The 23,218-nt window shown below is 31.7% G+C and overlaps 1 protein-coding gene across 1 annotated transcript in view; it reads left to right on the top strand.

The window, feature by feature from the left end:
* The window catches only part of LOC142333352 (uncharacterized), a 388,438-nt gene that overhangs the window by 285,711 nt on the left and 79,509 nt on the right, over window positions 1-23,218 (top strand). The window lies entirely within an intron of this gene.

The raw sequence follows: 23,218 nt of genomic DNA, 5'->3' as shown, positions 1-23,218 counted from the left end.
AATAACTTCGTTAATTTTTCTGGTGAAAATAATTGTTATTCTTTTATCTTACTATTGTAATTATTATTGTTTACTATAATATTATTGTTTACCTTGTAATAAGGATAAAATCAAAACCTAAACCGACAACGATTGTTAACGTTTATATGCCTACAAGCGCCCATGATGACGATGAGGTAGAGTGTGTATACGAAGAGATTGATGAAGCAATTAAACACGTAAAAGGAGATGAAAATTTAATAATAGTTGGAGATTGGAATGCTAGCATTGGAAAAGGCAAGGAAGGAAATATAGTGTGTGAATACGGGCTGGGCAAAAGGAATGAAAGAGGGGACCGACTTATAGAGTTTTGCACGAAGTATAATTTAGTAATTGTCCACACCCAATTTAAAAATCATAATAGAAGAATATACACTTGGAAAAAGCCAGGCAATACTGCAAGGTATCAGATAGATTATATAATGGTTAAGCAAAGGTTTAGAAATCAACTCGTTGACTGCAAAATTTACCCTGGAGCAGACATTGATAGCTACCATAATTAGGTGATAATGAAATGTAGATTGGGGTTTAAAAACCTGAAGAAAAGGTGTCAGATGAATCGGTGGAATTTAGAGAAGCTTGAGGAAGAGGAGGTAAAGAAGATTTTTGAGGAGGACATCGCAAGAGGTCAGAGTAAAAAAGATAAGGTAGAAAATGTAGAAGAAGAATGGGAGAATGTTAAAAAGGAAATTCTTAAATCAGCAGAAGCAAACTTAGGCGGAATAAAGAGAACTGGTAGAAAACCTTGGCTATCAGACGATATATTGCAGCAGATGGATGAACGTAGAAAATATAACAATGCTAGTGATGAAGAAAGTAAAAGGAACTACCGACAATTAAGAAATGCTATAAACAGAAAGTGCAAACTGGCGAAAGAAGAGTGGATTAAAGAAAAGTGTTCAGAAGTGGAAAGAGAAATGAACATTGGTAAAATAGACGGAGCAAACAGGAAAGTTAAGGAAAATTTTCGGGTACACAAATTAAATTCTAATAATGTGTTAAACAAAGATGGTACACCGATATATAATACGAAAGGTAAAGTCGATAGATGGGTGGAATATATTGAAGAGTTATACGGAGCAAATGAATTAGAAAATGGTGTTATAGAGGAAGAAGAGGAAGTTGAGGAGGATGAAATGGGAGAAACAATACTGAGATCTGAATTTAAGAGAGCATTAAAAGATTTAAATGGCAGAAAGGCTCCTGGAATAGACGTAATACCTGTAGAATTACTGCGCAGTGCAGGTGAGGAAGCGATTGATAGATTACACAAACTGGTGTGTAATATTTATGAAAAAGGGGAATTTCCGTCAGACTTCAAAAAAAGTGTTATAGTCATGCTACCAAAGAAAGCAGGGGCAGATAAATGTGAAGAATACAGAACAATTAGTTTAACTAGTCATGCATCAAAAAGGGAGACCGACAAGTCCGACGGGGGAAAGGGAGTCCGACAAGGATGTTCCCTATCTCCGTTACTTTTTAATCTTTACATGGATCTAGCACTTAATGATGTTAAAGAACAATTTAGATTCGGAGTAACAGTACAAGGTGAAAAGATAAAGATGCTACGATTTGCTGATAATATAGTAATTCTAGACGAGAATAAAAAGGATTTAGAAGAAACAATGAACGGCATAGATGAAGTCCTACGCAAGAACTATCGCATGAAAATAAACAAGAACAAAACAAAAGTAATGAAATGTAGTAGAAATAACAAAGATGGACCACTGAATGTGAAAATAGGAGGAGAGAAGATTATGGAGGTAGAAGAATTTTGTTATTTGGGAAGTGGAATTACTAAAGATGGACGAAGCAGGAGCGATATAAAATGCCAAATACCACAAGCGAAACGAGCCTTCAGTAAGAAATATAATTTGTTTACATCAAAAATTAATTTAAATGTCAGGAAAAGATTTTTGAAAGTGTATGTTTGGAGTGTCGCTTTATACGGAAATGAAACTTGGACGATCGGAGTATCTGAGAAGAAAAGATTAGAAGCTTTTGAAATGCGGTGCTATATGAGTATGTTAAAAATCAGATGGGTGAATAAAGTGACAAATGAAGAGGTATTGCGGCAAATAGATGAAGAAAGAAGCATTTGGATAAATATAGTTAAAAGAAGTGACAGACTTATAGGCCACATACTAAGGCATCCTGGAATAGTCGCTTTAATATTGGAAGGACAGGTAGAAGGGAAAAATTGTGTAGGCAGGCCACGTTTGGAATATGTAAAACAAATTGTTGGGGATGTAGGATGTAGAAGGTATACTGAAATGAAACGACTAGCACTAGATAGGGAATCTTGGAGAGCTGCATCAAACCAGTCAAATGACTGAAGACAAAAAAAAAATTGTTTAGTATTGATCTTAGTAAATTGAAACAGGAGAGATAAATACACGTATATAACAGATTTTAGAAATTTAACTGAGCACCTAAACTAAAGAATCTGGATCTTAATCAATAAAATACAGTTCAACTTATTTGTTTACGGTTTGTGGCAATATTTTTAATATTTGAGGCTTGCATTTTTTTTTTTTTTAATTAAAAATGTGTTTCGTTGGGGCGATGAGTACACAAAAACGTAAAGGAAATGTTTCATCAAAAATTTCCAGAAATCGATGTTCCTCATAGCATTGCTTTGAGAAATATATTCAATAAGTTTCCAGGAAACTGAATCTATCAAATATTTGCGTCTGAGTCCGGAAAACTATCTAACCTGATAGAGGAAAAATTAGATGATATTTCTGATTGCTTAGCTCAAAGTTCAAACAAATCTATCAGATTTGATAGATAGAATTTGATAGATTTGATAGACTGGTGCAACATGAAGAAATTTCTACCAATAATACGGGAAGTAGTACATTAAAACCTCTATTCCTACTAAATAATTACAGTGCTTCATTTACGATACTGATTTTCTCGACGTGTTTTATATTTTCAGTGATCTTTGAAATTTTATAAATGAAAAAATGGTTGCTGAGTGTAAAAAAAGATAAAGAAGAAACAGTGAATAACACGGATGAAGTCACTACCGCATGAAAATAAACAAGAACAAAACGAAAGTAATGAAATATTGCATAAATAATGTGGATGGACCCTGAATATAAAAACAGGAAGAGACAGGATTACGGAAGTAGAAGAATTTTGTTATTTGGGAAGTAGAATTACTGAACATGGACGAAGCAGGAACGATATAATTACCGAATAGCACAGGCGAAACGAGCTTTAAGTCAAAAATATAATATTCTTACATAAAAAATTTATTTAAACGCCAGGAAAACATTTTTGAAAGTAACTGTTTGGAGTGTAGCTTCATATAGAACTGGAACTTGGACAGTCGGAGTATCTCAGAAGAAAATATTAGAAAGCTTTTGATGGTGCTATAAATGTTAAAAATCAGATGGGTGGATAAAGTGACAAATAAAGAGGTGTTGCGGCAAATTGATAAAGAAAGAAGCATTTGGAAAAATATAGTTAAAAGAAGAGACGGATTTGTAGGCCACATACTAAGGCATCCTGGAATAATATTGGATGGACATGTAGGTGGGAAAAATTGTAGTAACATTTGGAATATGTAAAACAAATTTTTAGGAATGTAGGCTGTAGGAGGTATACCGAGATTAAACGTCTGGCACTAAATAGGGTATTTTGGAAAGCTGCATCAAATCAGTCAAATTACTGAAGGAAAAAAGAAAAGAGAGATAACATTATTGATGTGGTATTTTTTCCAGAGGAATTTCTTTTATCGGGCCATGATAAGATTCAGATGTATTCGGTAAATAATACGCCTGAGATTTTGGAATAACCATTACATGATAAAAATTGTAGTTTGGTTGTTATATCGCTTAAGCAGGTCTCGCAAATTTGTTTTTAAAGCAGTCCTCGCAAATTTTCATTAGTTCGTGCCCAACGTTTACTGTACCTTTTCAATTTTGACACATTTTCTCTATTTTCCGAACCTATCCAGTTTATCCTCTGTGGAGACTCGACTTGATAATTTTTTTTTATGACCTCAACATGTATAATAAAAACGTCAAAACTCCCGTCGTCTTTCAACGAATATTTTACCAATTTCTATTTAAACAAACCCAGACGTAGTAGTATACAAAGGTGGGTCGAAACATAATGCGTTGGATGCACTTTTATGTATATGGCTACCTGGTATTGCAAGTGTCTACAATGCTGAACTGTACACGCCATCAATCAGGCTTTGAATATCATTAATCCAAAATACCGTCACACCCTCATTTGTAGCGGTTCGTATAGTCCACTCCAACCTTCAGAAGAATTGTGTTCTACTCTTCCTATCGTCACCGAAATCTATAATGCAGTCGCTGAACTGAACTGTCGCAACACACAAGTGAATTTCTACTCGATCTCTAGCCATAGATTTCGCTGCTAAAGATGCATATAGCCAACCGGTTTTCACATTTTAATAATTTTTTTAAACACTCTTCGAGGAAGGTGGCAAGGTGACTGGTCTATCATAGTAGATAAGAAAACTCCGACACATGAAGGGTACTACTGTGTTGCCATGGAGCTCTTCAATCCGAAATTTTCCATTTACAAATAGGGCATACTAATCTTACAGATGGACAACTAATAAATTAGACCGATGCACCCGTTTGTGTTCGCTGCAACTGCCTACTAACGATACACCACATCCTTGTGGACTGTGTGTGTTATGAAGCATTGCGGAGAAAATTTAAATTAGGAGCTAACATCCAAGATATTATATAGGAAACAGTACGATGATACTGTTGATTATCTTGTTGTTTCTTAAGTTCGCGCATTTCTATTCGATTATTTAATAATTATTTAAATATGTTTTATTTTGTAATATTGTATTATGTCTTTTCCGAGCGGTGATAACGCATAAATAATAATAAAAAAAAAGATAATCTTACAGTTTGTCTTTGTTTATTTGAGCTAAGTAAACTCATAACATTATTGCAATGAAATCATTTATCTTTTCATCTAATAGCTAAAAAAAAGGAATTTTTGGAGCTTACTTTCAACAAGATGGAGCGAAGGCGCAAATTTTTTACGTGAAAGCTTTTGAGGGTGCCCATTTCAAAGCACAGGTGGGCATTGACATTTTCAGATCTTATACTTACAGATTTTTATTTACAAGGTACGATGAAAGGATATATTTATAAGAATAATATTCATATCCTGGTTGAATTGAAAAATAACTGAATTTGTAAATGCAATCACTCGTTTTGTGCTTCAGAGTGTATTTTCAAAGATGTTGAAACGTGTTTAGGCATGATTGAGGCAAACTGAGGTCATATCGAACGCCTCGTCGAATAGAAATTCATCGTACTACTATCCATCCCTACTTCTATCTTGTTTGTTTAAATTAAATAAATTAAAAGTTAGTAAACATTGTTGGACAGTTTCATTCGGGATCCCCGTTAATATGAACAATATCAGGGTGGCTTGTTACAACCCATCGGGCTAGACCAGCCCGATGACCACTAGACCAGTGGTGAACGCGTCTCCCCAAACAGCTGATTTGGAAGTCAAGAGTTCCAGCGTTCAAGGTCTAGTAAAGGCAGTTACTTTTATAGGGATTTGAATACTAGTTCGCGGGTACCAGTGTTCTTTGGTGATTAACCATACACCTCAGGAATGGTCGAACTGAGACTGTACAAGACTTCACTTTCTTTACACTAATATATATATCACCCCCATTCATCCTCTGAAAAAATACCTGAACGGTAATTCTTGGAGGGTAAACAGGAAAAAGAAGGGTGGTTATATGAGGTAGATTTCATAAGAAAGCTACCTATTGTAATGGGTACCATGATTCGACTTCCAGAAAATTTCGACATATCTTCGCGTTTCACATCCCCCAGATCCCAAAACCACCGTCAGTTCAAACGTTTATCTATACATTTATATATATACGTTTATTCTATACGTTATTCTATACGTTTATATATATATATATTTCTTGTGTGCGTGTGTATGAAAATGAACTCTTTCTAAACGGCTGGACTGATTTTGATGAAATTTTGTGTGTGTTCAAGGGGATTCGAGAATGATTTAGATTCACAATTTGGTCCACTGGAAAATGTTTTTTAATTAATTTTTTATTTATAACTAGTTGTTGATTTTGGAATGTTTTACATTGGAACCGGCAGACTGCGCTACCATCGCAGTATCGAATATTCAATAATATTCTATTTTAATTTATACGTTAAAATATTTCAAATTTATACATAAAATATAACGACCCAAAATCTTGGTCGAGTTCTTTAATGGGCAAAATCGGATTATGGGGATGGGCTTTTACGAAAAAACAAAATATCGCTATAATTTTATTATTAAGTAAAATATCGAATTCGTTTAAAGTTTGCACTATTCTTTGGGTAAGGGCCTAAAACTTATATTAGTAAAATATTACCAACCATTGCCTTACGAGGGGGGGGGGGGGAATTGGGTTTCGAAGACAAAACACCCATCCCTCTCTTAATAGGCACAGCATCGAATCGATTTAAAGTGGTCGTTAGTCCTCTAAATATTACCTTTTCTTTCTTTTTCCTGTTTAGCCTCCGGTAAGTACCGTTTAGATAATTTTTCAGAGGATGAATATGTATGAGTGTAAATGAACTGTAGTCTTGTACATTCTCAGTTCGACCGTTCCTGAAATGTGTGGTTAATTGAAACCCAACTACCAAAGAACGCCGGTATCCACGATCTAGTTTTCAAATCCATGTAAAAATAACTGGCTTTACTAGGACTTGAACGCTGTAACTCTCGACTTCCAAATCAGCTGATTTGGGAAGACGCGTTAACCACTAGACCAACCCAGTGGGTTTATAAATATTACCTAAAACGTTTGTCTGTAACAATTTTTGATATGACCAACCCTTACCGTTAGGGATAACCAAAACTTTCCTAGAATTGTAAGATGGGGTCTTGTCGTATGCTAAACATGTTAAACTTCTTTCACATGCAACTATTGTCATATTGAGTAAATTTGAAATTTTTCGTAACTTTAAGGTGGAAATCTTTTTTATCCCATTCTTAGCACCGGTGAATTCTACCTCCGCCTTCCGGCGTGTTATAGGTTAGGCCTATATTACAGAAGTAAGGAAGATAATTTTTTAAATGAAATAATAACTTATTTATTTTATTAATTGTGATGGAGTAGAGTGCAGTTTATTGAAACTCTAACCAGATTTATGTTTGGATTATAAATATTGTTACTATTTATTAGTATTAATATTGATTCATTTCATATGGGTAAAGTTAATAAAGGATAGAAAATGAAATAGTACAACGAACGTATTGTATTTATACTGCACAGCAAATAATAATCAAGATACTAAACCAACGGATTTTATTTATTTCACACTTAATATGAAAATGTGTCATACGGAGGTTTTAGTTTGATATGTATATTGTTTTATGTACTCTTGTTTAATTCTGACCTGTTGCTTTTTTTTACTTTTTTGTTTTTAAATAGCGTTTAATTTAAACTTTCATTTACGTCACATTATATTTTTGCTGATGAATTTGAAACATAGTAACTTGTTTTATTAGCATTAAAAAACCCAGTCACTTATGGTTTATCTACTTTATCTTTAAAAAAAGTACTTAACATTTTTTTTTAACAAGAAATAAATATAACATTTATAAAAGACGACTGCCAAAAAAAAAAAAAAAAAAAATTCTGTTTAATATAGGGTAGAGCGTGCGAGTGACAACTTTGTATATAGTACAGTTTATTTTTTAAATTAATTTAAACAAAATAATTAATATAACATATTTATATAGCCTATGACACTCCCAGTAATGTAAGGATTCCAATGCGAGGATACATCTAAATTGGTTCATCCGTTAAACTGCTACGGTGGAACATACATATACCCTAGATAAATTACACTCCTTTTAGGGCAGTCGCTAGTAGTATAAAAACAAAAGTAAGACAATTCACTCATGAGATACAAGATATCCGAATTGTTCAGAATAAAGTAGTGAGATGGCGGTTTATTAAAAGACATCTCTACAGGTTACGTATATAAACATCTTATATGGATACCATATGACTTCCTTGAACGCCTTTTAAATTATATATACACATTTTTTTTAAATGCGCATAAAATTTTATTTCATTAATAATTTCTGATAATTTTTTCATTTTTTTAATATTTTTTATTGTTATTATTGAAATATTATTTATCGTAAAAAATCAAGATGGGAGATGCACAACTAGATGCTGATCTACGTCTAATCGTTTTTTATTTATGCGAGATACATACACATACGTGCAGATGTCACGCCGAAACTACTGAAAATGGATTGAGAGATGGTCAAAATGGATAACTCCGTTGAAATCTGAAAACCGAAAGTTTTCGCGACCACAATACTTTCTTTACTTCGTATAAGGAAGTTAAAATGGATGTTTGTTTGTTTGTCCCGTATGCGTTCCTGTATCACTCATCCGACTACTATGAAACTTTGGTGAGTTGTGCGCACGCCCGGGAAGGTTTCTGAATTAATTTTGGACCCTACTAGATGGCGCTGGGGTTAAGATATTTGGGAAAATTGCATGTATGGTCCGATTTTATTCATGTTCAGAATATATACTAGTTACGTGGATAGAAATATTTTTGCGAAAAATGGACCAGGCTAAGTTGCGCCGGAGTCGAGATATTTCGAAAAAATTATATTTATAGTCTGATTTGGCTCATATTCAGAATACATATTAGTTAAGTGAAATGAAAATTTTTTTGCAAAAACTATACCCGCTAGGTGACGCCAATGTCGAGATATTTACGAAACAAACAAAGATACAAAGAGAATTTTTTCCTTTATATATGTAAAAGGCAATTCGTATTTGTATCCGCTATAGACTAAAAAACTACTGGTTTACGATCGGGTTTTTGCAAAATATCCGGAGAAGGTTTAAAGCTATTAAAATCCTCGATCTAACCAGTAGAAAGTAAGTTAAGGGTATTTTGAATCGACTACTGTGTTTAGAGAATAGTTTGAATTAATTCCGATAGGTAGTACTGTTTTAACAATTGTATTTATCTACATTCTGAGTTTTATAAAGTGAAAGGTTAAATTTTGTGAAGTTCAGTTACGTTTTGTAAGTTTCTTAATGTTCAGTATTAATTGTGATGATTTCTTTAACTTATAACTTCCGTTATAAAGTTATTTTGAACCGACTACTGTGTTTAGAGAGTAGTTTGAATTAAATCCGATAGGTAGTGCTGTTGCTTTGCCGACTGGATTTATTTACATTCTGACTTTTGTGAAGTCCATAATGTTCAGTTTTAAAAGTTTTATCAAACTTTCAATTGTGTTAATTTAATCTGTATATACTCAAATCTAGCAACAGCGAAGAATTGCCGGGTCTGCTAGTTCAACTGATACATTTTTTCAAATTTATTAAATTTACGTGTTTACGTATGACACTCACGGAAACGTAAAGATTCCAACGCAGAGTCATACATCTAAACGGATTCAGCTGTTAAGCTGCTAAGGTGGAAAAAACATACATACATCCTAAATACATTACACTCCTTCTTGTAAAAATTACCCTTTTTTTGGGTTTCTACAATAAGAATGTATCATAAAAGTAATTGCGTGAGAAACAATACCGAAAATTTTCGGTCAATTATTGATTTAATTTTTTTATTCTGACTGCGAGATTTATCAAATTTCAACTTTTTTTATTATAAAAAAGTTCAGTAATTATGCGAAATAAATAATCAATAAAGATCTTCTTTTTTTAAATATCTAAAATCAAGTAAAGAATAAAAAAAATAATTTGATAAAAAAACGATCAAAAATCGTTAAAAAAAATATCTAAAATTAGATGCCAATTTGAATTATTAAATAGTCGTTATCGTTTGACCGAAATGGATTTTGAAATCTCTAAACAAAAACAAGTTAAACGAGACGAAATGAAATTGTACTGGGAAAACAGATGGAAGTCATCTGTTGTGCAAAAAGTTCAACGCGGTCCAAAGGACCATAACGAAAAAAAAAAATATATATATATCATATAACGTCTGAACAAAATAACAAATTTGAGCCGGTTGGTATAAATTTCTAAAGATGATCTGGTGAGATTATAAGGAAGATTCTAAAACTTTGAAAATAATTATGGCAAAGAAGAAATTTACATCGGTAATATTTGTAGAAATTCAAGGTACATGGTATATGTAGTAGAAAGACGTACCATGCTGTGCTCGTGTAGTCAATGCGTCTTAATATAATTGGCTTAAGGGTGGTATTCTTTGTACGTTTATTAAAAATTGTTTTCACAAAATAATTTAATTTATTGTTTTCTTAACGACTGTTATTTTAGTACTCAAAAAATGCATGGTCTTTACAAATTTTCGATTGAAATGTGCAGACCTACAGAGTATTGTCATGTAAAACCATTACAACTGAAAAAGCCGTATAATAAAAAATGCTTTATATATTTAAAGATATTATCTAATATATATCGATCATCTCGAACTCAAAGTAGAACAAATCGACGAAATTTATAAGCTCGATTTTGGAATAATAGGAAAAAAATAGATGCAAGTGAGTAGAAAGTAACAAATTAGTTTCCATGTTTTATTTCTGCTGCTGAACAAGATGCTGGCAGAACAATCGGTATAGTTATTATGTGATAATCTTCATCGACGCTTTCATTACTTTATGATAAATAGTGTAAACTTATACCGAATATGCCCCAACCATATCAACGGATCTAATTTTCTGGGATAACGATTCTTGTTCTATTCTACCTGGGCTTACTTACACTGAGGGAGTGTCAATCGGTCGAATATATCTTACTTTATTCCTTTTATAGAATGAAAAATACGATATTTGTATTCGGGATGATAAAAATATGTTATGTCTAAAAATGTTTGAGAAAACATTTCTACTCTTATAAATTACGGTAACATGGAAAGCTACCTGATTTTTAGAATAAATGTAAAAATATAAACAATTGTTGTAGGTTTAGGTTTTATAACGTAAATTTAACTTAAAAACATCTAAACGAATGGTATTTCCAACTCAGATCCTTCACCAGGATCTATACACACCTCTCCCCTCTCATGAAAAAACTTAGGGGAGTGGATAACCGTGTAATATTCTTATGATAGAAAACTGTCCCACAGATCCTTTAATGAATGTAAATTCGCAAAATTCTATAAATTAATTCATATAAATTAAATTATAGAATATTTATTTTTAAGTATTGTATTTATAAATAGATTTAAAAATAAATATCAAACACAAAATAACCAAAAATTAAAAAGATCAAAATAAAGATGGTTTGTTACGCGTCATTTTAAATTAAAAAAAAAAATACAATGAATATCTTTTATGTAATAAGCGCTACAATACCCTTCCGGCTATTACTAAAATGAAATATAATATTTGAAACATGATTTGTTGTAAGAAAGCATTAATAATGTATCAATATACCATTATGTATCATTCTGCACAATATATTATTAAACAGCAGAGATAAATTCCAATATCAACAGATATTTTCAGATCAGTGACCTGTATATTCTTCATATTTTATCTAAAAACAAGCATAATTACCCAGTGTTCCTCTGGATTCAGCAGTGTACCTATTTCCTGAAAGGCAAATTATCGTTTTCAAAAAAAAAAAAAATTGTTTCAATTTTATTATTATACTAGCAAACCCGGCAATGCAACAAAATGAACATTACGAAACTTCACAAAATTTAAACTTCCTCTTTTACCCTTTCCCCCTTTCCCTTTTCATTTCCGTCCTTTCCCCATTTTCCTTTCCCAGTTTCCTCGCATTCCCTTTCCTTCCCCCGTTTCTCTTTTCCTTATTTCCTTCTCTCTCTTCCTCTTTCCCCCTTTCTCCTTTTCTTTTTTCTCCTTTCCCCTTTCCATTTCCTTTTCCCCGTTTTTATTTTTTTCATTTTATCCTTCTTCCCTTTTACCTTTTTCCGATTTTTCCCTTTCTTCCTTTTTCCCTGCGCTTAAATCGGTCCAGTAGTTTTTTGTCTATAGCGGATACACATATCGGAAACATTGAAATGGAATGGTAAAATATTTAGTATAGCGTGTGTTGCTTTTATAGTACATCCAACAAATGCGCTGTTTTTTAAAACAAGCATGTTTTTACCTGTCACAAGTGTGACATCTTAGGTATTTAAATAGTAGGTAAATAAAAACACGCACGTATTCAACTGCAATGTTATGTCAAAATTTCAAAGCAATCGGTGAAGAAATTTCGGAGATTTAAGATTTTGAACAAACGAACATTTACGTTTTTGTATATACAGATTTCCTTTTATTTTTGCCGTTTTAATTCTTTAATTAAACTACACCCCTAGCGTGTAAATTACATAAAATTTCCCCGAATGATGGGAGTAGGAACATATAAAAGTTATAAACGGTTTACATGAAAGTTGTTCAGCCTTCTCGATCTATTTTTCCGTCATTGAAGATTTATTATCGAGAGCTTTTCAACGATGTATCATAATTGGTATTTATTTATTTTCATTGGTTCTAGATCTATAGCCAAATAAATTTTTAATTTACGAAATATTTAGATCTTACAAGGGAAAGGCACATTGGTTTGAATCAGACTTCATCTCCTTTTTTTTTTTAAATTTAAATACATTTATTTATTAATTATTATAAACCTCTGACTGTAAAAATATTCTGAATAATAATTCAATAATAATAAAAAAAAGTTAAAAAATATCAGAGGTTATTAATGAAATAAAATGTTTTGTACTTTTCATTAAAAAAAAAAAAAATGTGTATATGTAATTTGATAGGCATACAAGGAAGTCATGTAATATACATATCAGATTTTTTTTAATAACAGCCGATTGCGAAAACCTCTCAAACAATCCTGTAAATTTCAATTAATTTGTTAGTAATTTACTAGTAATTTTCGGTTGGTACCATTTATTTCGTTTTGTTTTTTAAATAAACTTTAGAAATATGTCATATGCACACCTCGGTATCTAAACTTTTTTTCGACTCTACTCTCACGCTCTCTCTCTCTCTCTCTCTCTCTCTCTCTCTCTCTCTCTCTCTCTCTCTCTCTCTCTCTCTCTCTCTCTCTCTCTCTCTCTCTCTCTCTCTCTCTCTTCTCTCTCTCTCTCTCTCTCTCTCTCGTCCCTTAAATAACTGGAGAGATTTGATATTAGAAAAAGGATAATCTGGACCAATACGTGCCGCGAAAGTGTATTAAAATTTCTCTTTTTCAACCGTTAAAAAGTTAATTGGTGTAGGAGTGGGGTAAAGGAACTTTTTAAACCTTATAACACTATATACACTGAATATATATATATTTTATTTATTCAATTTCATTGTCATTGCAACAGGTGCAGGTAAATTATTAATTTAATTAGATAAATAAAACATGTATTATATTCGGTTAACGTACCTCTGGGCTATGTGAAAATGCTTATTAAAATATAAATCTTAGAAAGGTAATTGTGGGCTAATACTTAAGTACTCGAATTACACGAGTATATTTATTGTATGTAGACTACTCACGTGAAAAATTATTACCTTTACTTTCAACAAAAAAATTTTATTAAGTCTGTGATATCTTGAAAACTGTATATCTGGTTTTAATAAATAAAATACTATCTATTTTCTAGATATTTTTTTGGAAGGAAATTATGTAGTTATTACTTAAAAAAATGTGATTCAGTCAGCAACCTGCACAGTATTACTCGTAAGAATGACGCTGTAAAATACGAAGTGATTTCGGTTTAAGCATTACTACTCGACGAATAATAGATATATCTTTGTAAGTTTATTATCCTCAAAGTTTAGCAAGTACTGTGGGAAAATAACTGTTGAAATCGGCCCAGCGATTTCTGTATTTAAGGTAAACGTTGGTGCAAATACACGTTATAATTTCAGACTTATGGTAATCAGTTTATAAAATTGTTAATAAATGGTTTTATGTGCTTTCATTTTTATGTAGAAATAATACGTTTAATCTAATTATATAAACATTTTGTGCGATTGTGGGGTGGGGTTCACAAATACATTACCACCTGAAAAATAATTAGGGAAAAAATGTAAAAGGATTTAAAGTTTTAAGTAAATTTATTAGTCTAAAACCTGAAGAGGATTTTAAATTTAATTTATTTTGTAATTAATACTTTTAGAAGAGTGTACGGTAAAAACTCAATATTCAGCCATAAATTATTAATTTCAATTTTAAATAAAGCTCCAGCAATAATAATTCATTCTTACATTTTCTTTTCCGTCAGTGGGATATTTTCTTTCCTTTTTTTAACAGGATTTTGCTCTTCATCTTTATCATTCTTTTTTATTTTTTACACGACTGCCCAAAAAGGAGTGTAGTGTATTTAGAGTGTATGTATGTATGATTGTTCCACCGTAGCGACTCATCCTTACGTTTGTAGAAGAAACATTAATTAAAAACAACTATCGATTAATAATTATTATTCTAGAAAATTTCTGCGTAAAGTTAGTTTTTAACTAGTAGTATAAACTTCTAAACTACTGAAAATAAGCCAATATTTTTTCGATTTTAGTTTTTTTGAAAGTTAACTAGATAGTAAAAGGATAAATATGTACAAAAAAATAATAAGACCCGTGCAAAAACGACAATGTGGATGGATTAGACGTTACAAGAATTTGTTGGAAAGAACTAACTCATAAATTAAGGAATGATCGACGCTGACATACCTCCATCATCACTTTGTTTTATTCGTATGATTTTCCATTTTTTTCTTTTGCGCCAATTTTTTCTTCCTCTGCTTATCAGTTTATTTATCCACTTATTCTTTTTTCCACATCTATTTTTTTTTTTTTTACATTCCCGCTTACATTTTTTCTTTCTCTCAGTTTTCTTCTTCTTACCAACCTTTTTTTTCTATTTATATTTCTTTTTCAGGCTCTGCATCATCTTCATCTTTTCATTTCTTTTTAACTTTTTATTCTTCTAGTTAGTTAATTGTACAAGTACAACAAAATATTGTAATCGCGAAAAATTTTGGTTTTCAGATTTCAACGGAGATATCCATTTTAACCATCCCTGAATCAATTTTGGGTAGTTTCGGCGTGACGAATGTACGTATACATCGCGTAACTCAAAAACGATTAGCTGTAGGATGTTTAAATTTTGGATTTAGGACTGTTGTAACATCTAGTTGTGCACTTCCCCTTTTTATTGCAATCGATTGAACCAAAAGTGTCTAAAAAAGACTAAAATTAAAAAAAAATTGAAATTTGGACTTTTTCTTAATTTAAGTAATCAGCTCTCATTCAAAGGTTTTCAATGATATATCAGAAGTGGTAATTATTTTTATTGGTTCCAGTTATGACGAAATAAAATTTTAATTAGTGAAATATTTGGATCTTACAAGGGGCACATCGGTTCGGATCAGACTTCATCTCCTTTCTTTTTTTTTAACTTTTTTTTTAATTTAAATTATTTATTTATTAATAATTGTTAACCTCTGACTGTAAAAAAAGTTTTTACGATAAATAATAATTTAATAATGGCAAAAAAAATTAATATATTGAAAAATATCAGAAGTTATTAATGAAATAAAATTTTATGTACTTTCATTTAAAAAAATTATGTATATATAATCTAATAGGCGTACAAGGAAGTCCGGACACCACATGGTGTCCATATCTGATTTTTTAAAAAGTTTTTTATCTTTAAATTTTTTAAAATAGTTCTTGATTTTTGTCTTTAGTTTTCTTAATCTCTTGCAATGTCTTTTCTTCTTATTATCCTATTCTTGCTCCTTCACAACTTACTCTCTGTTTTCCACTTCTTGCAACAAATTTTCTCGTTCTTTAGTATTTCTCCTATTTCACTTTGTTCGTCACCTTATACTTCTCTTTTTTTCATATATATGAATATATTTTAATTATTTTTTCGCGGAGTATAACTTGATTATGAAGATATGTTATAATTTAAATTTGTTTGATTATTATTTTTATTATCGTTCGCTTGATTGCGGTCTTAATCTGCCTGACAGGCAATACCAAGTCAGTCCAAATGCTATTGTGATTTTGAAGAAAGATCTGACAATGTTGAATGTTTTGAGTATGACTGATTTCTGGAAGTTTCTGGGTATGTGTGTATTGAGTCCTAGATATGATGTACTAGATATGATATGTAAGTATGAGTTGTGAGGCCTGTGACTGATATAATGAGGGGGACGATGATGATTGTTACCAGAGTCTTTTTATTTTTACCGCTAGATCGGAAACTTGGATATCTTTTCGGTGTATTTGGTTTGGATGTTTGTGTCATTGGGAATATCAGTGTCGATTAGGTAGGTGATGTTTTTCTTCTTATAATTAGAAGGTGATGTTTGGTCTGTTGGCAGGGATTGTTATATCCGTATAAATTTTGACATCCCATTATAGTTTTATTTAGTATATTCGAGCACGAATGTTGATTTGTATTTGTAGTAGATGTCTGTGTTATGAAGCTGGTGTAGCCGAATGGACAGTAGGGATCTTATTTTCGTTGATTAATTTGTTGTGGCTAGTGCTTGGTGTACTACTTTAACTGCTGCCTGTACTACTTTATTTTTACTATTTTTTTTTTTTTTTTTTTTTGAAGTTTTAAGGGCATCAACAACTGATCATTAGCCCATTTCAATTTGTAAAGGGCCCTTGGCTTTTAAAACTAACACACTATAGCTAATACACGTTAAAACAGTTAAAAAAGCTCATATCAATTCTAACGAAATGTTGTCAATACTATGAAAAAAAATTCAATGTCAAACAAAAGGAATTAGATATTGTTCTATTGATTAAAATTCTTCAGAAGTTCATAAAAACCTATTTCATTCATTAATTCAATCGTCTAGATTTTCCCATGGGCCATCCTTTCTTTCTTCGTTTTTTCATCTCCCTAAAGGCCTCAATGTCAAATTCCCAGTTATCCGAGGCCTGGGAGATGGAGTATTCTGATCCTCCGCAATAAATTACGAAGGATGTCTTGCTGCCGGCATCAGATAATATTGGATGCGATGGTGCGATCGGTAAAGCATGTGGGGCGGCTTTAGTGTTCTCCCTCACCTAAAGGCCTCCATGCTTTCGGAGGTTCCATTGTCGGTCATTGGAAACCTTCCTTTTCCAAAATATTTACTTCTGGTTTTGTTGGTCTCTGTGTGGGGATTTTTTCGATTTGTACTTTAGATTCAGTTTGCTTCATTTTGGTTTTACTTTTCTTGGTCTTTTGACTGGTCGAAGGTTCATTCCTCGGTTGTATAATAATCTTTTACGTAGAGACATCCGCTTCTTTCTTCATCAGCATTGGATTAGTTTCTCTAATCGGTTGACTCTTGAATTTATCATCGATGATACGTTCGACCATGCTTGCTAATGCTGTTCCAGTCCAGAAATTAGTCCCTTGGTTTAAAAGAAGCTGCAGAAGCCGCTGCAATCTGAGCATAGGAAGTAAGCTTCTGTGATCTGTTGAGCATAATTTTTCTGGTTTCGAAGTAGCTGACCTTTCGAATGGTCTTTATCTCTTGCGTTGCTACTTCCTCCTTATAGATCGGGCAGTTTCGCGATCTAGCAGAATGACGTCTATGGCAGCTAACAGAAATTGGCGAATCGTCGAAGGATTAACCGGATGTAATGGATCACCACAAAGGCAGATCTGTTTCTTAATGCATCTCGCCGTTGTACGTCCGATTTTCTGATATTCAAAACACAGCAATGGTGTCGAAATGAAAGGACGAACATCCAGTCTATGAAAGCAAACCTTATATTAATTTTTTCAAGACACTTAGGTTTGTTACATATTAAACCTTGGGACTCGGAGGGTTCAACTTCTCAGTTACGTCGGGTGTTCAAAGGTCGACATGCAATAACTCCTTCTTCTTGAAGCTCCTCGACGATCTCTTTTTCTGTGCAGTTTAGAAGGCCCCTGCACACAACAGCACTCTTGGAAGTGTTTAGCGCACCATGCGGTACAACCGCAACGTCGATTAGTCCTATCTTCGTTGCTTTCAGTAACCGTGATGACTGTAGGTCATTGACGGTCTCCACAAACAATTCCATAGCTGTCTTCCTGATTTATTTTGTTGGTTCTCCTACAGCTTCCGTGATATCACGAGCAATCACGAAGTAACTAATTTTAGAAGAATTCCCTTCTTCCTTCTATTACATCAGATACTTTGGAATTGGTCCATACCTCTTAGGTCGAAACTTAGTAAGAATGTTCTCTGTCTCACTGAACTCTACGCTCTTCCTTCTCTTCGCTTCCGAAGACGAAGGTTCTTCTGGGCAAGGGTTTTTACGTAGACCCTCTGCCACGGAAAATTTGGTTGTTGATGCTTCCATAATCTATAGTTTCGTCAGTCAATATTCATAAGGTTCGGGCTGGAAAATCTTTTTTTTATCTTGAAATTATTATTTATTTTTTTATTATTATTACCTCCTATTCTTATCCTTCCTAATAGTGACTTTCTTAAATAAAATAAATGAATTAATAAAAAAATAGTGAGGAAGTAAAACTAATCATAATTTTTAAAAATTAAATCCAAGTCATAAAGAAAGATGACAATAAATATTTTTTTATTTTTAGAGCAGTAAGTATTGTTGTGTAGAAGGAGGGAAGATTGTTAATGTTTTGCCATGACAAGGAGAATTTCAGACAGCGAGTAGGAGAGAAAAAGAACGGCAGAAGGTTTAACATATCTCTAAAAGAGATTTTTTTTACTGGTATCGACAAATGTCGAACAACAATATTCGAATAACCATAACCTCATACCACTTCTTACTACTCTTTTTAAAGCATATATATATATATATATTCTTTCCTTTAGAGTTTCTCTCTTTTTTCTGTAGAATATTTTGAAACATAACACATATTCAAAGATAGACAGTCAAACCGACTGAATGTGAGCCAAACTGAAAGATGTGCTTTTGAAAAGATCCGACCACAATTCGAATTCATATAAAAATACAAAAAGACACTGACATAAAAAAAAAAGAATTTTCAATGGATGACGTATATTGATTTATTTCTTTTTTGTTATTATTTGTTTGGTGTGTGAGTGAGTGTGTGTGTGTGTGTGTGTGTGTGTGTGTGTGTGTGTGTGTGCATCCATATAATAAAATCCCTTCATCATGATTTTTACATTATCTATGTACTTTTTATGTCATTCATCATTCATAATAAAATCCGACATGAAAAAATAATTTTAAAGTATTATGTATTTTTTTCGGTTTATAAAATGATGGTAACCATTTTTTTCTGTATGCATCTACATAAAAGACAAAAAAGTATATTATATCTGTTAAAATTAAAGACTTAAAAACGTACGTATCGTATAAATCTTAAAATTACATATTGTTTCTTTGTGTAAATTATAAAAAATAATTTTTTTAATTTAAACTTCATTTTAAACGTCATTTTATTGTTATATTGTTTTATTGTTATATTAATTTTATTGTTTTAACTGTGCGAAATTCTTATTGTGAAAAATAAAATAGTTACTAAATAAAAATAAAAAATCCCAATTTATATATATATATATATATGTCGATGAGTTTGAAACGTAATAATCCGCTAAATAACTAAGATATAAACATGAGGGAAGTCTTAATTTAATCTTTTTTTCCTTTTTTTAATGTATACCATATCATCATATTACACATCACTTTTGGAGCTCCTTCAGAAAAAACAGAACGAGTTTTTAAGATGCAAAATTAGGTTTTGTTAGGTTATTGTTTGGCGTCCATATATATTATAAATTATGTAAACCAATATTTGATAAATTTCAGTTTATATTTGTGAACGTGCATTCTTTTGCTAAAAACAGTCCATTTCTTTTTAATAAAATAACAGTATTCACATTTACAAAACGAGACAACAGAACTATTTTCATGTAACTTAATACGATAAAGGTCTCATTATGCTTCCCTTCTGATTTTCAATAAATTACAGAAGCGTTTAAAAAATATTTCCATCAATATATTTAAAATCGTATTTAAATTCAAAATAATATTCAGTAACACCAGGTCTCCGGTGTTTTTTTATCGGCGGAATAAGATATCAATCCATTCCTGAGATGGTTTATATCTGATCATATATTTAAATTACTTCACTAAAAAAACCTGCAATTTTCATTTTATTGTGTTCCTTTAAAAATATAATTTAAGAATTAATTTTATTTTCCCGTCTAGATAGCGCTATTGCAGAGCCATTGCTCTGGAAGCGAAAGTATTGTAATCGGCACAATTCGAGCATATGCGGTTTTCACCGGATCTTGACGTTTTGACATCTAAGGAACCCAAAAAACCGAATGGAAATTTGACAGATGTTAATGTTCGTATGTACATATATGTGTGTGTGTTTGTGCGCGCGCGCTTGATGTTGGCCTCTAAATCACCTTTTTTTTTATCTTCAGTCATTTGACTGGTTTGATGCAGCTCTCCAAGATTCCCTATCTAGTGCTAGTCGTTTCATTTCAGTATACCCTCTACATCCTACATCCCTAACAATTTGTTTTACATATTCCAAATGTGGCCTGCCTACACAATTTTTTCTTTCTACCTGTCCTTCCAATATTAAAGCGACTATTCCAGGATGCCTTAGTATGTGGCCTATAAGTCTGTCTCTTCTTTTAACTATATTTTTCCAAACGCTTCTTTCTTCATCTATTTGCCGCAATACCTCTTCATTTGTCACTTTATCCACCCATCTGATTTTTAATATTCTCCTATAGCACCGCATTTCAAAAGCTTCTAATCTTTTCTTCTCAGATACTCAGATCGTCCAAGGTTCACTTCCATATAAAGCGACACTCCAAACATATACTTTCAAAAATTTTTTCCTGACATTTAAATTAAGTTTTGATGTAAACAAATTATATTTCTGACCAAAGGCTCGTTTCGCTTGTGCTATTCGGCATTTTATATCGCTCCTGCTTCGTCCATCTTTAGTAATTCTACTTCCCAAATAACAAAATTCTTCTACCTCCATAATATTTTCTTCTCCTATTTTCACATTCAGTGTTCCATCTTTGTTATTTCTACTACATTTCATTACTTTTGTTTTGTTCTTGTTTATTTTCATGCGATAGTTCTTGCGTAGGACTTCATCTATGCCGTTCATTGTTTCTTCTAAATCCTTTTTACTCTCGGCTAGAATTGCTATATCATCAGCAAATCGTAGCATCTTTATCTTTTCCCCTTGTACTGTTATTCCGAATCTAAATTGTTCTAAATCACCTTATATCTCCAGAACTACTAGATCGATTTTGATCAAACTTGGTTAGATAACTCTTTTATATGAAACATTGATGCCATTAAATTTTTAGTTTAAAATGTCAAGGGGGTTAGGCTGTAGAGCAACGTCACCCTCAGTATCTCGATACTTCGCCTAATTAAGATCATATTTTTCTTATGCACATTTGTTAACAATTAAACAATATTTGCAAACACGTTTTGCAAAATCGCACCCCACCACAAAAAAATATAACGTCACAGGTGAGCGTAGAATTAAGTAAATTAATAATATTTAAAGTTAACAAAGTAACTCTGTCTGGCCGGATCTCGAATTCGATCGCCCGGTTGACTTGGTACCTGGTGCGTTCAACCTCGCGGACACATCAGTCTGCCAACTAGTACCGCCACACTGGCGCGAATTAAATACTGTATGCGCACGCGCTTTAGTTAGAATCATTGAATGAAGTAAACGAAAAATATTATGATTAAATAAAATGATAAATATTTTAAATTGAGTGTGTATGTGTGTGTAAGCCGTACATCACAAATATGTTCTCAACTTTTTTCTTGTTATCAGATTACATCATACATTTTTAAAATTTAATTTTTATTTTCAAATTACATTTTATACTAACAGTTTAATATTTATTTTAACTCATCTTTGGTGTTTGCTAATAGAAATAATGTGTTCGACGAGTCGATTCTCAAATGTGTATTGTCTTTCAATTCGTGTATTGATTGTCTTTATACTAATTAATAGACAAGGAGAACAGCTATAAATTTACTTTCGCTTAAAGAGGTTGAACGAAGATGTATGCTTTTGCTTCGTACTTTATAATTATTTATAATGCCATATTTTTTCACCTCGTTTTTTTTCAGTCGTTCATATACGTATACTTTCAGTAAATAGTTATCATATTTATATATTGTTATTGTCTTTGATATTGTAACAATTAAACATTTTTTTTTTTTTACTTCCGTGTACGAAGTAAAGGAAGTATTGTGATCGCGAAAAATATAGATTTCCAGATTTCAACTTAAATATCCATTTTGACCATCCTAAATTCATTTTGATTAGTTTTCGGTGTGATGTCTGTATGTACTAATATATCTCGCATAACTCAAAAACGGTTAGCCATAGGATTTTGAAATTTTGGATTTAGAACTGTTGTATAACATCTAGTTATGCTCTTTTGCTCTTTTTTTGTCTAGTTAATTTTTATCTTTCATTATATTTTGTGTTCTTTATAGTCTCATCAGTTTTAATAAATTTCAAGTATGCGTGGTGTATATCGACAGCAACTCCTGTGATTTTAATTATTTTCTATTTTTTAATTTAGTCAATTAAAAATGCACAGAGATCTGGGATTTTCATAACCTATTACACTCGTTAAAATAATAGATAAAATTTATGTAAACATATATTCTAAAATGCTTTGTACGCAAGTTACGGCTGAATGAAAGAATCCGCTCGAATTTTAGCAACCCCGTTGAAATCTCACCGGGTTATTGAAATTGTAATTTTGAAATTTCAAAATATTGAAATTTTTATGACGTTAATTAATGGGTAGAATTAGTAATTTCTTATAGTTTTTGGCCTTAAAAATCTAATAAAAAGTCGTTTTTCAGAAATCTGGGATGAAAATCAATAGATTTGGTTAAAAAAAACTGTTTTTTATGTTTGACGTACAATAACTTAATTAAATGGGTAATAAACACATAAAACATTTTAAATAAAATTTATAAAGAATTTAATTCGGAAAAAATTGAATAAGTTGATTAAAACAAAGAAAAGTTAGAAAAATTTGAATTTTATGGGTAATAAAACAATTTTACGAAAACAAGTTTTACAAAAGATTGTTTTTTAGAACAATTTAACGAATTTTAAGTGAGTAATAAGCATGTAGTTAATGTCTAACAAAGTTATTGTACGTCAAGCATAAAAAAAAACAGGATT

Source organism: Lycorma delicatula, chromosome 12 (assembly GCF_047948215.1).
Source record: "Lycorma delicatula isolate Av1 chromosome 12, ASM4794821v1, whole genome shotgun sequence".
Taxonomy (NCBI): Eukaryota; Metazoa; Arthropoda; class Insecta; order Hemiptera; family Fulgoridae; genus Lycorma; species Lycorma delicatula.
This window is presented reverse-complemented; position numbering and strand designations above follow the sequence as displayed.